This window comes from Amblyomma mixtum, chromosome 4, assembly GCF_055824585.1.
Source record: "Amblyomma mixtum isolate Tamu chromosome 4, ASM5582458v1, whole genome shotgun sequence".
Lineage (NCBI taxonomy): Eukaryota > Metazoa > Arthropoda > Arachnida > Ixodida > Ixodidae > Amblyomma > Amblyomma mixtum.
The window spans coordinates 65011203-65024057 of NC_143015.1; the positions used below are offsets into that span (position 1 = coordinate 65011203).

General features: G+C 48.4%; 1 long non-coding RNA gene across 1 annotated transcript in view; it reads right to left on the reverse strand.

Moving 5' to 3' along the window:
• Positions 1–12855, reverse strand: part of LOC149346642 (uncharacterized) — a 176057-nt gene that overhangs the window by 45462 nt on the left and 117740 nt on the right. The gene's annotated exons all lie outside the window — the stretch shown is intronic.

Here is a 12855-nt window from a genome sequence, read left to right on the forward strand (position 1 = left end):
CTTAATGTAATGAACGGAATCCAGGACTTACTGCATGGCTGCGATAATTTGTACTAAAAAAGAGAATGCATTGAACGGCACCGTTCTTCATATTGCTGCATGCTATAAATGTGAGTAATGGAATCCAGCTAAAAAAAGAAAGCGGCGACGACGCTTTGGCGACAGCAAAAGAGTCCCGAAACACATGCTTGCTAATTAGCGCGGATGCTGTAGTTGTGTTGCAGGCAAGCTCGCAGATCATATTAGCTGCTCTCGTCCCCGCTGTCGACGTCATTAGCGTAGTTTCCCGTAGTTCCTTACTATGACGTCGTCGCTGCTGAAAGGCGAATCTGCGCTGACGTTCACTCATTTAGCTCGCAATTTACGTAGTTTCTACCCTTCCGATGTACCAGTTGCAAACTCATGGGAAACACGTGGCGTGGCTTTGAAGAAAGTAATTGGTAAGCATGTTAATCTGACTCGGCCGCATGTGCGCTGTATGTACGGTGCACTTTCTGACAGCGCTGGCAGTCGACGAAGTTTGTCATCCTTAATAAAGGCCAGACTGCAGAACACAAGTGGAATTTGTCAGAGCAGGAGAGGAATATTGTGGAACAATGAAAACATTAGCGGAAAGAGCTTTCACCAAAAATACACAGGTCTAAAGGTTTGCCTTTGGGGCTTGCCGAGTGTCTCATTCTGCGCCGTCAGAACTGCGCATCTCTCAAAGGCGAGGAGAACAATCTTCTTCGCCTTCGCAGAGCTTAAAGGGGCCTTGAAACCTTTCTTGAGGAGAGCACGTAAACTCGCTCACTCAATACATTATGTGGTCATGAACACTTTAGCCAACTAATACACTTCTACACGCAACAGAGAAGCCACAATCGCGTGCCAAAGTTGGCGAGACCTTTCCAGTGAGTCTTTCATGATCGCGCTCTCCTCCATCGTACTTCCTTGCGTAAGCAGCGTCGCTCCAGCAGGTCAAGAAGCTCCGCCTCCACCCCCCCCCTGGGGAATTCCTACGCGCGTCGCAGGTGGAGACGGTCGAGGATCATCGGCCTTTCGGCGTGCAAAATGTGACGAGAGGAGAGGGAGCGGTGCGAACACACTGAAATCAGAAATTTGGCCTTGGATAACCAACTTCTACAAAGCGGATTAGAAACAGTCTTTTTGGACGATATTAGAGCAGCGACTTCCTTAAACGTCTGAGGAATACCGTAACATTGAGAGCCCCTTCCTGAATCCATTTTTCCGTGATAGAGAGAGCAGTAAGAATTAATACGGTAAATGTTAGCCCAAGAAAACTGTCTTCGGCAAGGCAACGGGTAAGGACACAGACAGGAAGATGACAAAGACAGGAGGTGATGACGTCACAATACAATGAGCTGCACCAACATCTTCTTGCTTTCAATGCCAGCCAGATAAGCCACTTTCGGCAGATCGAACCCTCTGCTGTTACCCTTCCTTCGATTCCGCCATTCGCTAGCCTTCGAGCCTGCTCCGCACTATAGGAGGGAAAGGGAGAGCAGCACCGATAACTAGCGAAATACCACGGGAAATGGGGAAATTTTTTTCTTCCCTTTCAAAAGACCGTGACGGAAAATTCAAGTTGGCCGGCGTCAGTAGCTTACCACATTCTAACGACAAAGACGCTACCTTTACTAAAAAAGCAGCTTTTATAAGCCACAAAATGAAATACAGGTGTCACCACCACAACAAACGAACTCCTTCGCGTCGACGCAGTTTTTATTTTGCATGCGGATCATTGAGGCTAAGCTACCCCACCATTCACTCCTAATGGTGATCACGGAGTCTCTTTAAGTGTAGACGTCACGAGTTTGAATCGAGTGGCGGGGACAAGCATCAGCAAACCCAGAAACCCCCACAGAATCAATTTTTACTAAGAAAAAAATACTCAATGGCGTTATCCCCAGTGACCCTTTTACTTCGCAAGGCGCGGTCTATCGGGGGGCATTCTCCAGCCATGTCACCAGCTCACGCTATAACGTAACCCGAGACTCCCCATAAGTGGCGCCACATGGCGACAAGTAAACGAAATAAGGCGTCCAAACTGGTCCCACTGAGAAACGGTCAAAGTGTGTGGAATTGAAATGGACGAGGAGTTGGCTGCACATACGATGTAAGTAGGTTTTACAGGGCATAATGAACACATGGTACACATATCTCCCTCTTTGCAGAACCTAAAGAGGCATAGCCCCACTTACGAAGCCTATAATAAAATCAGATGTCCTGTGTATTCCTGACGCAGGGTACACGATACCGCCCCGCGCATGACAGCTAGAGGTTTGGGTAGGTATTTTTCTGTTTATTCGGTGCTTTCGTTTAGAAAATTCAAACTTTCGTCTGAGCTGTAGCTGCTAAGAGTTGATGCTCTAATGCTATTAATCGATACTGCTCGCAGCGGATGCTATTTATCCTCCGGCTAAATAAGTCCCAACTTACAACAACAGAGCACCCACCCCCCACCCCAGAAAAACAATAAAAAATGTTGAAAATAAACGATCGCTGTCAAATTTCTATACTTAACCCGAACTATCGACACGAACTGAACTAATATTTTCGTACGAGGCGTATGAAGTCTGAAGTCGCAGTGAAAAACCTGCGACGCAAAAAAATAAAATAAAATAAACACTACGAGAAACGAAAGTGGGTGAACGCTGTTGCTACTACAAACTCTCAGGTTCAGTCGTCCGTTGTTCTAGACTCCCCGTTTGGTTATTTTGATTGCTGAACTCCCTGTTGACGTCGATATACTGCTGCTGGTGTCAGTGCTGTCTGTTCCCCTCCCACGTGCGCTCTTCAGTACTGACAGGCAAAGCGCCGCAACCACTGTTTTCTTTCGTTTTTTTTTTCTTCTGGCGTGTTCGGATGTTAGTCGAGAAAAGCTAATCAAACTCCTCTAACGAAGCCCGCTTCTCTTTTGAACCTCCTCTCACGCCGTGTGCGTCGCCTAGCTTGTGCAAATCTCGTTCGCAACAACATGTAGCCGCGTTTGAAGTTTCTTTTGCTTTCCATTTTTTTTCTTTATGCATCACGGCAGCGAGTGACTACACGAGCTGTAGCTTGAGCCACGCAAAAGCGCCCACCGTTAATCCCATTAGCACGACTCTCCTCTCCATCCTCCTCAACACCCCCCCCCCCCCCCCCCCCCCCCCCCCCTGTCGACAGAGGTGTACTACTCTTCCCACGGCGACAGCATCGCTCGCTTCAGTGGCGCCTCCTCGCGACGGCATGGTAAATCAGCGTCGCGCACGGCGGCACCCGGTAATCTCATTAGCGCGAGACCCGATGGCGACAGGATGTTTTATCCATGGCTCCTCCGGGTTCAACACGTGGCGGAACTAGGAGCGGCACCTGTCGAAGCTGACAGGAATCAAATGCTCATGCTCTCGCACAGGCTTGCACAAAAGCGGAGCAGATCTGTCAGTTACTGCAGAACGCTTTATTTAGGATGTCAGTGTGAACCCAATAAAACGCGTGTTCCCTCTAAATATGGTACATACTGAACCTCGACCTAAATAGTTAGCGTTAGCGCTCACTACAGATACGAAACAGACTATCTAAATCAACTTTTACAGCGGACACCTTCCTAGCAGTCCACTTATCCTGCCCTAAACTTCGCCCAAGAGGAAGCTCTGTGAGAAGCACGTCATTTAAAGCCGCCACGTCATATCACCAAAACTGCGTTTCAACATCGACCAATTTATCAACCGCTCAATTTTTCGATCAGTGATTCAATGATTACACGAACGTACCAATGAATGAATGAATCAATCAATCAATCAGTCAGTCAGTCAGTCAGTCAGTCAATCAATCAATCAACCAACCAACCAATCAATAAATAAATCAATCAACCAACCAATCAATCAAATTAATGAGCCTCACGTTCTTCACGACCTTAGTGTCTGACAAAAAAAAATTCCAGGCCCCGCATCGCCCTTTCAGTAAACGTCTTCCTTACAATAACACGCGGGACACCGTGTTGTTTGGAAAGCCGTTAAGCAAGCATTCTGGAAACTGCCTGCGAGTCCTTCAAAACTTTTTTCGCCCCCGCTCACTCTTAATTTTCGTAGCATGCTTTCAAACTTTTCTTTTTCTTTATATCTCCACCCGACTCCAACGTTCCGGAGCTGAGAACAAGGACACTCGGATGTCAACGCCCGCGCGGAATGTTTTTCTGGCAGGTGCGCGCTGCCGCGGGTTTAAAAACGAGCCCATTGTTTGGAACAAACGGCTCCTTGGAACGACGTGGCTCTAGGAGAGAGAGATAAAGAAAGCCCGGCCCAGGACTTTACCGCCGCCTCCAGATGTTTGCATTGCGCAAGGACAACACGACACAAGACGAGCTAGAAACAAAGAAAGAAACGATGTTTTTGCAATGATCTTCGGTTCCGCGGGACCCGAACGATCACCGGGTTTCAAAACGAGACGCTAACACAGATGTGTACTAACGGAGACAAACCGCAGGCAGCGGTGAACTAGTGGTTCGAGCGTCCGCCTCGCATGCGGAAAGTACGAGGTTCGATCCCCAGTGACTTCCGGAAACCCACTGGTGACAAAATGGGTACAAGGTACAAGCTTTCCCCAGGCCTGGTCCTCAGCTTATTAGGGGTAAAACATTTCGAAAGTGGGTCCTTCACCCCATCGTTCTTCAAAAATTCGTCATTGTTATCATCTAAGGAGACAAAAAATTGCTGCCTCTCCCGTAACCGAGAGTAGATATAAACATGAAATGGTTACATAACACATTGGTTGTAGATGGTAGTAGCCACAATCCTGAAATGGGTCTAGTACACCGCACTGCACGCCACACCACGCCACACCATACTGTGCACTGGTCCATATGGACGCAATCGTTTGCTGTCAATGTCTGGGGCAATCTCTTCGGCTCTGCCTCGTCAGCTATCTCTGCCTTCTATTTGGCTTATTTTTGTAATATGTTCATTCCTCTGAACGCGCTTCAAACTGCTGCCGCCTCGACATCGGACGGTCTTCTACGTGCGTGAGTGTTTGGGACCGTGGCGCCATCCTTGGGGACAGCGCGGAAGCCGTTGTCGTTGTTCGGTGCCGTGGCGTCATCCTTGGGGATAGCGCGGAAGCCATTGTTGAGCGGCGAACTAGTGTCGTTAAATCTCGTTTGGTCCCGTGGCGCCATCCTTGGGGACATCGCGGAAGCCCTTGTTGAGCGGAGAACTTTTGTTGTTAAATCTCGTGTGGTCGGAAAATCTGCGCCCCGATGACTGAAAATCAGTGCCCGCATGTTGGCTCCCGGTTTTCGGCCCGATGTCATCTCAAGGTCGCCAACAACGGGAACTGAAAGCATTTCATGCTTAAAAATCCAAGCAAGGTGGCTCTCTATAATGCGTGGGCAGCGTTTGCACAAGCCCACATCATGTGCACAATCCGAAACGACGTTGTGCAGAAAATATCCACAGGTGGTCCACTGACTTTCCGCAGAAACTGATACATTACGTCCCACTACGGAAGCGTATTTACGTCTACAGCGAATCTAAAACATACAAAAAGCATGTGTCCGCAGGAAACAAAAATTATGGGGGCACCTAAGTAATTCTTAAGATGTGCAAACGCGAGAGCAAGTTTAACTGCCGCAATGGGTAGACGCTGCGAGTAGACGGTGGCGTCCACCTTCCACCCCCACCCGAGAGGCATGGGAGACTGCCCTGCTCAACTGCTCCACACTGGAGTCCCAAAGGGCTCTGGTCAAGCGGGCGCGAGACGGGGCCTCGTCATGTATCATGTATCAGCTCAAGCTCTCTTTGATTAAAGTTTTTCACCACCACCTACAAATTGAAGCAGTTATACGCTTCAGTTTATCAAAACCAGCGGAATATTAGGCTCCATTGATTATGATGAAAGGCAATCTAAGTCAAGCTTTGAAGGCTTTGAGGTACGTGGCGGCGGAGACGCCGGCAACCTATAGCTCCAAGAGCGGTGATGACGTCTTTTGCGTGCCGCGTTGTGGCCACGGGTTTCTGACGACGGTGGGGTTTTCGCAAAATGAGCAATGTAATACTGTCGCATTAAAACACAAAGAACGCCTGTGGTAGCAGTACTAGTAAAGGCTTATTCAAACGTATTCGTTGACTGCAACCTTAAAAAGGTTCTGTATAGTACTAGTCTCACTCCTACTGGCATTCGGGATTTCAGCCCGACTCTTGGAAACACTCCAAAGTCACCCTTATTCCAAAACCGGGCAAACCAAGACAAGAAACCCCCAAACGAAACCCAAACGAAACGAAACATGTCCCACCGAAACAATGTCTGCCGCCTTGCAGTTGCCAGCTTCCGAAATGTCACATACACACCATGCGGACCTGGCCGAAAATCGGAAGCCAAAATCGTAATGCTCAAAAAGACCTAATATGTATAAAATTTAACACAAGAGAAGCCGTTTTGCAAGCAGATTGCTGACTCAATTTTCTGCATTAGATCAGTAAATAAGCGAGGGAAGTGGGCTTTCCGAACGATATTTGAGAAGGGTAAAAAAAGGGAATTATTGGTGGACATGAGCTGTGAAAGCAGTAGGAACAAAGGAAACTTTCATCAACGGAACCGTCCCAGTTCTATACGCTTTCTTAACGAAGCGGTGCTCTTAGTGCACTCTGCATGTTTGACGTCATTCACTGGGAACCCATGAATCGACAATCGATATTTATCAGTGTTCGCGTAATCAGTGTCAGTGTTGAAGCATTCATTTACACTTTTATAAAACTGCGCAGGAGAAGAGGAAAAAACGATAACGAAACTGTAAGCACGTTTTCAACGCCACCGACTTCCCTTCAACATTCGGTAGCATCCACTAGGAAGCCAGCAGAACGCCATAAATGCGTCCGCGGTTTACGATAACCTCAATTTTTGGCACCGACCATATGGTTAAAGCCATCGCGTGCAAACCGCGACTAAGGACCTTTTTGCTTCGGAATTAACGTTTAGTTGTCAAGAGCGCCTATCCTCCTCTCGATGTAACATAGTTCTCGATGTAACGAATCTACTTTCACCAGCGCCGTCCACTCCGTCAGATACACGGGAACAAAAGGAGCTGTAACGTGCGTGCAGCAACCAGCGCGCCGCCGTGACGGGTAATGGGGGAGGAGGGGGGGGGGGGGGGGCTGTGCTTTCTTCCGTGACGTCACAGCAGGCGGTAGCGAAGGTTCGCGGTGGTTTCTGGGCAAGGCTGGGCGGCAAAAAAAAAAGCAAAAAAAAGGAAAGTCTAGACACGTGCAAACACAAGTAGCCGTGGGAATGCAGAAGGCGAAAGCGCGTCTGAGCGACTCGTTTTCCCACCGCCTCTGCGGTCTCTCGACGAGATCTCTCGGCGCGGCCGAGAGCCAGAGGCATCTGCTTTGTTTCGTGTATAGATTATGGGCAACCTTCATTGTTTTGTGTGTGCGTGATAGGCAGCCTTCTTTGTTTTGCGTGTGCATGACAGGCAGCGCGAATCGCGGCCACCGCAAAGGAGGGAGCGCGCGGCGATGGCGACGGCTGCTGACAGGGGCGCTTCGGCGGGCGCTGCGGGAGCCGAGAGAGAGAAAGGGGGAGAAGAGGGGAGAGGGTTGATGCATGCATGCATGCGCCGTCGTCGAAGTTTGCGTGCAGTGCGTATTGACGCGGCTATCCGGTCGTACTTCTTTAACCAGATCGATATTCCGCGTGCAGCGCTGCTCCCTTCGCCTGACGTGGTAGTCGTTGTACGGGGGCATGACCTGACGTAACGGGGATATGTACGACAAGCACGCAGAGTCTCCGGTGCGCAGGCGTAGGTTGAGCAAAAAAAGAAAAATCGAGCTGTGTCTGCGACCTCATATTCGGCATCAGTGTTTCGGGTCTCGTATAGTGCTGTCTTCTTCGTGATTCCGTGTTTCTAAGTAGCAGTAGCACAGCGTGCGGTATGCCGGCATCCCCGATCGCCTGCCAGTTCAGATAATAGGGCCATTTTTTTTTTTACCTACACTGGCTACACTGGTGTGGCAAGTGTATCATAAAACCATGATACACTGGCTACACTAGTGTAACGAGTGTAGGTAAAAAAAATGGCCCTAATATTGGCCCATGACAAGGTTGCCTGTCCAGGTGTGGGCACTTCCCTTTATTACCTTCAAGACACTCGTCAGATGGTGTTAGATAAAGGGTAAAGGGATACATAGAAACACACGATCACAGTAAGTACGAAATGAACTTTGAGTACATCTTTGGCAAGAAAAAATCTCAATTCTTAAGCAAAACATTACGGAATTTCAATCGATCGATCGTTTAGAGCAGATGAGTCCTGGTGCTTTTGTTCTTGTTTCTTTAAGCTTCGGCACGCGCATATCTGCATATCTATTTCGTATTGTTTCTCGTTTTTCTCGAACGTGAGCGTTTTCAAATCGTGCAGCTGCATTCACGCTGGGAACGCTACTTTCGTTCCAGCGTTCATCGCATTCCTGCTGCGTTATCTCACAGATGACAAGACACGAAGTCGCTCGCTGCTTCGTTAACCGCAGTATATAATAGCGCTCCCAGGGTGCCGAGCCGGCTTTCCACTTACAACCCCTCATTTGCCGTTGCACTCCCGGCAGATAGAGAGAGGAAAGAAAAAGAAACAAAACGTCATTACCGTTATCGTCATCGCCATCAGCGAGCTTGTGACGAAACGCGTCCATTTAATCGCAACGAGCTGCTCTTACCGGGGAACTGCAAGCCCAAGGAATGATGACCCGCTCGTCACATGGAGAGAGCTTTTCATTGAGTTGCACGCAACTAAATGCAATAACAAATGATGGCAGCGAGCCGCGCGAAGCTTCGAACAACAGGAGCTGCTGGCCAGGCCGGCGGGAGTCCTCGATAAATTTCTGTCTCGCGGCCTAGGCGCTCGCAAAAGCAATTCCCGCGGCCACTGCCTTTACAGATGTCTGCTGGGCGTTGCTTCGTTTCCTCTTCCCCATCCTCCTTTCCCACTAGCTGCCCCTCCTTCAGACCTCTCTCCTTCTTCTCTCTAAACAGCACAAAGCGAGCCCAGAGAGCACGTTCCTTCCTCAGGCGTACCTGATTATAATCTTCCAGCCACCATCCGTTACGCGATCAGCTAAAGCTGAGCCACGCCGAAGCGCAGTTCGCGAGGCTTTGGTGGCTGAATGGTGCCGTTATAGCTGCAGGGTATACCTCTGCCATTCAATCACGCGCGCCGTCGGCTATTTGTCCGAACAAAAGGCCGATCCGCCTCCGCTACTGCTGTTCGGTGCACACTGATTCGTCCCTCCACATGTGGTACCACACGCGCAGGACTGCTTTCTTCTTGTAGGTCGCGTAACAGCGTTACGCCAGAGGGGAATACCAGAAAACGACGTCCATTAGACGTCCGTCGATGGATGTCGGTACCACGCTGGCAAGCGACATGCCCGTTGCAGCGTTGCAGTAGACCGTAACACGATTCAGGACGTTTAGGAGAGGGGAACAAGGGGGTGGGGGACGTTGGCAACGTTGGGGGGAGTGGGTATCTTTTTCGCGTCTGTGTTTCCATGGTCGCTGGCAGAAGCGTCGTCACGGAGTCGTAAACAGCGTGTAGCCGACGCGACGAGAGCCGCCCGTTTGATAAATAGAGTCGGCGCTTCAAAACGGCGCAGCACGTCTCATCACACTCTTTTCGTGGTCACATGACGGCTCATTAGGACTCGCTAACAAATCAGCATTGGAGAGTTAAGTGGAACATCTGTCTTTTCCCGCGTATTTATAGCACAGGCGGTATAATTCGGTTCGCCTTGGTAAGAGTCGTTTCGACGCGATGAATGAACCACAAGGATGAAGCAATATAGCGTGCTGTACAAATCGAGATAATCATATGTACAAAGTGCCGCCGCGGTGGTTCAGTGGTTATGGCGCTCGGCTGCTGACCGGAAAGACGCGGGTTCGATCCCGGCCGCGGCGGTTGAATTTCTTTGAAGGCGGAATTCCAGAGGCCCGTGTACTGTGCGATGTCAGTGCACGTTAAAGAACCCCAGGTGGTCGAAATTTCCGGAGCCCTCCACTACGGCGTCCCTCATAGCCTCAGTAACTTTGTGACGTTAAACCTCCATAAGCCATAAACCAAACCATATATACAAACGCAACGACCTGCGGAGACCGACGCTTTCGGCTGTCGGATACGATTTCGTGGTTGCGATGACTGAGTGCATTAGGCCGCCAATTGCAAAAAGCAGCCATGCATAGGTTGAACGCCCGCCGGACGAAGTATTTCCGTGGGTTAGCTGACCGCAGCTGGAACAGTACAAGGTTAATTGGAGGCATCTGAGAGATGCTTTTGTCCTGAAATGGACGTAATTTGCCTGATGAGGATGATCATTATATACGCTCGAAATTAGCCCCTAAATTAGGGCAATATGCTGCGCGAAGCAAGCGCCTACCTTAGACGTGAAAAAGCTTAAAAAAAATCATTCGCTTGCAGATACAAGACTATATACATGATGTCTTAATGGAATTCAACAGACTGCTGGAGAGAGTAACTTTATCTGGCGTGTTTCTGCCCTTGTGGCAAGCCTTTCGGAGTAGCTGACTTTGTACTTTCCACAGATGGTCAGAACCGGAGCCAGGTGGTCTTTTTGTCTTTATTGCCTGTTTTGACCGATTACAACAGATCACAAACATATGTTCTTCGCGTGCGCCCTCAAACATGAAGAGCGGACATGTGTTTCACCCGCGTGAGAAAATCAAAACTGCTTCAGGGAACACAACTCTCCCATCAACTCTATAACCCCGTCTCCAAAACATAGCTCCTTGTACACTTCACGTAGCTTAAATAAGTGTTCTTTGAAGTAATCTCGGACAGGCCGCGCATCTTCATCGCAGTGTCGTACAGCCATCCTGCTTCGCCAAATACTGTGCAGGCCAAGAAGGAAAATTACATCATATTTATAAATATCCGGCTGAACGTCTATGAATCGTATCCTATACGGCGTGAAGGGCAAGTCTTTCTTCATTGTACGCACGCTAGGGCACGTCCCAAAAGAGCAGCGCATCTCAGCAATTAATTGGCTGGTGCGGAAGGCGGGAGTAAGGGGTCTCGAGGGCGATGGGGCAGTGATCAGAGCAAGAGGCAGTGTTCGGAGCTCATAGGAGGAAGTTAGGAGACTTAAAGAGAGTATATACAATGTTAGGGCACGCTTTTCAAGTAGCACAAGCAGCTTCAGAGACAATATTGGAAGGGAACCCGAGCGTGCCATGCGGCGCTCACACGTTACAAGGCCGTACGCGAAGCTCATTAGACTCTCTAATGAGCCTGCGCCCAAAAGCCAAGTGGAGCATATGGCGACCGCATGGTGAGAAACCATTAGGAGTTAGACAAAGTGCTCGCGCTTGTAGAGCGTGGACAAGTTAGTTTCAAGGTCGTTTCGAAAAGATCGACCCAAAGGGAACGCAGCAAGTTAAAACTCCAACAGCCGCTGTTTCGTGCAGCCTACAGAAACTGTTGTCAAGTAAAACTTATTGATGGGCGAGGTGGTGCATGATGTTTGGTAAACGTTAGCGCAACGTAATATCCTGTCCTGTCTTCTTTTCACGTGATTGATTTATGTTGCGTTAACGTTTACCGAAGAAAAACTGTTGATTGTTGCGTATAAAGCGAATCGTATTAAAAATGCGTCAGAAAAGTCCCAAAAATGTTGTGTCAGAAACATTGCATGGTTCAAGGTGGCATAAATGACGCTGCACCTTAATTTTTTGTTTATTTACACTTCAGTACGTACACGTTAAGGCAGGTCAGAGCATAAAGGCTAAGATAGGTTGCGGTATATAATGAGTGTTAGTTTACGAAACAACTTCTCCAGGCGAAACAAACGGCGAACGTTAAAAAAAAACCAACATAGTAGGGAAAATGAGGAAACATTAAAACGAGCAAAAAATTAGATTTTTAAGAATAGCTGCGAAGTTACCGAAATTAAATCGAAAAACTTTATCAAAGCCGATCTTGCGAAAAAAAAATGCACTGCTGCTAATCGGTCTTGCTCGCTAACTTCGTGGGAACTTCTAGAACCGAAAAATGTTCGCATTTGCGAAGTAGGGGCTGGTTAAGAGTGCTGTGGGTTTGTAAAGGCTGCACGTAGGGGGCGGGAGAAATAATTAGCTTATGATGGTTGAGATCGAGGAGGATTGATAAACGAGCAGTTTTGCGTCTCACACAAAATGGTTTATCTTGATTTGTCGCCATTAACCAAGGCGCACGGGAACGATCGTCAAATACAGATAGCACTCCGCGCTTGTACGCTTGTTATACACAGCCCAGTTAAGCCCTTCTTGACGTGGAGGTAGACTTGTTTATACTTACGTGTTTACACCCACACACCCACACCCACACACACACACACACACACACACACACACACACACACACACACACACACACACACACACGCACACGCACAGTTCAATCTCGTTATAACGATGCTGAAAGTGCCCAGCGATTACTTCGTTACTGCCCTTGTTGACCGAGCTTCCAAAGGGAATCGTTATTCCTTCGTTACATCCTTATTTCGTTCTAACGAAACGTTTATACGTTACAAACATTTCGTTATAACACAGTACATAGAGGTGTAGCCTACGCTACATACATAGGCGTGGAGGCAGGGCATTAGGCTAACCGTGTTTCCGTCTATGGTCTGATACAACTTAAGTCTGCAGTGAAACTCCGCCCACATTCAGCCTCCACGCGCAGAATTCCTCCACGACAAAAAAGTAGTCCGCTGCTTAAACGTTTCTTGTTACCTAAACAAGAAGCTTATCGCAAGAAAAAAAATTATGAGCTCTAGAATTTTGATACGCGGATTGTTTGATATAGTCAAACATTAAAAAGCTGATTTCGTTTAC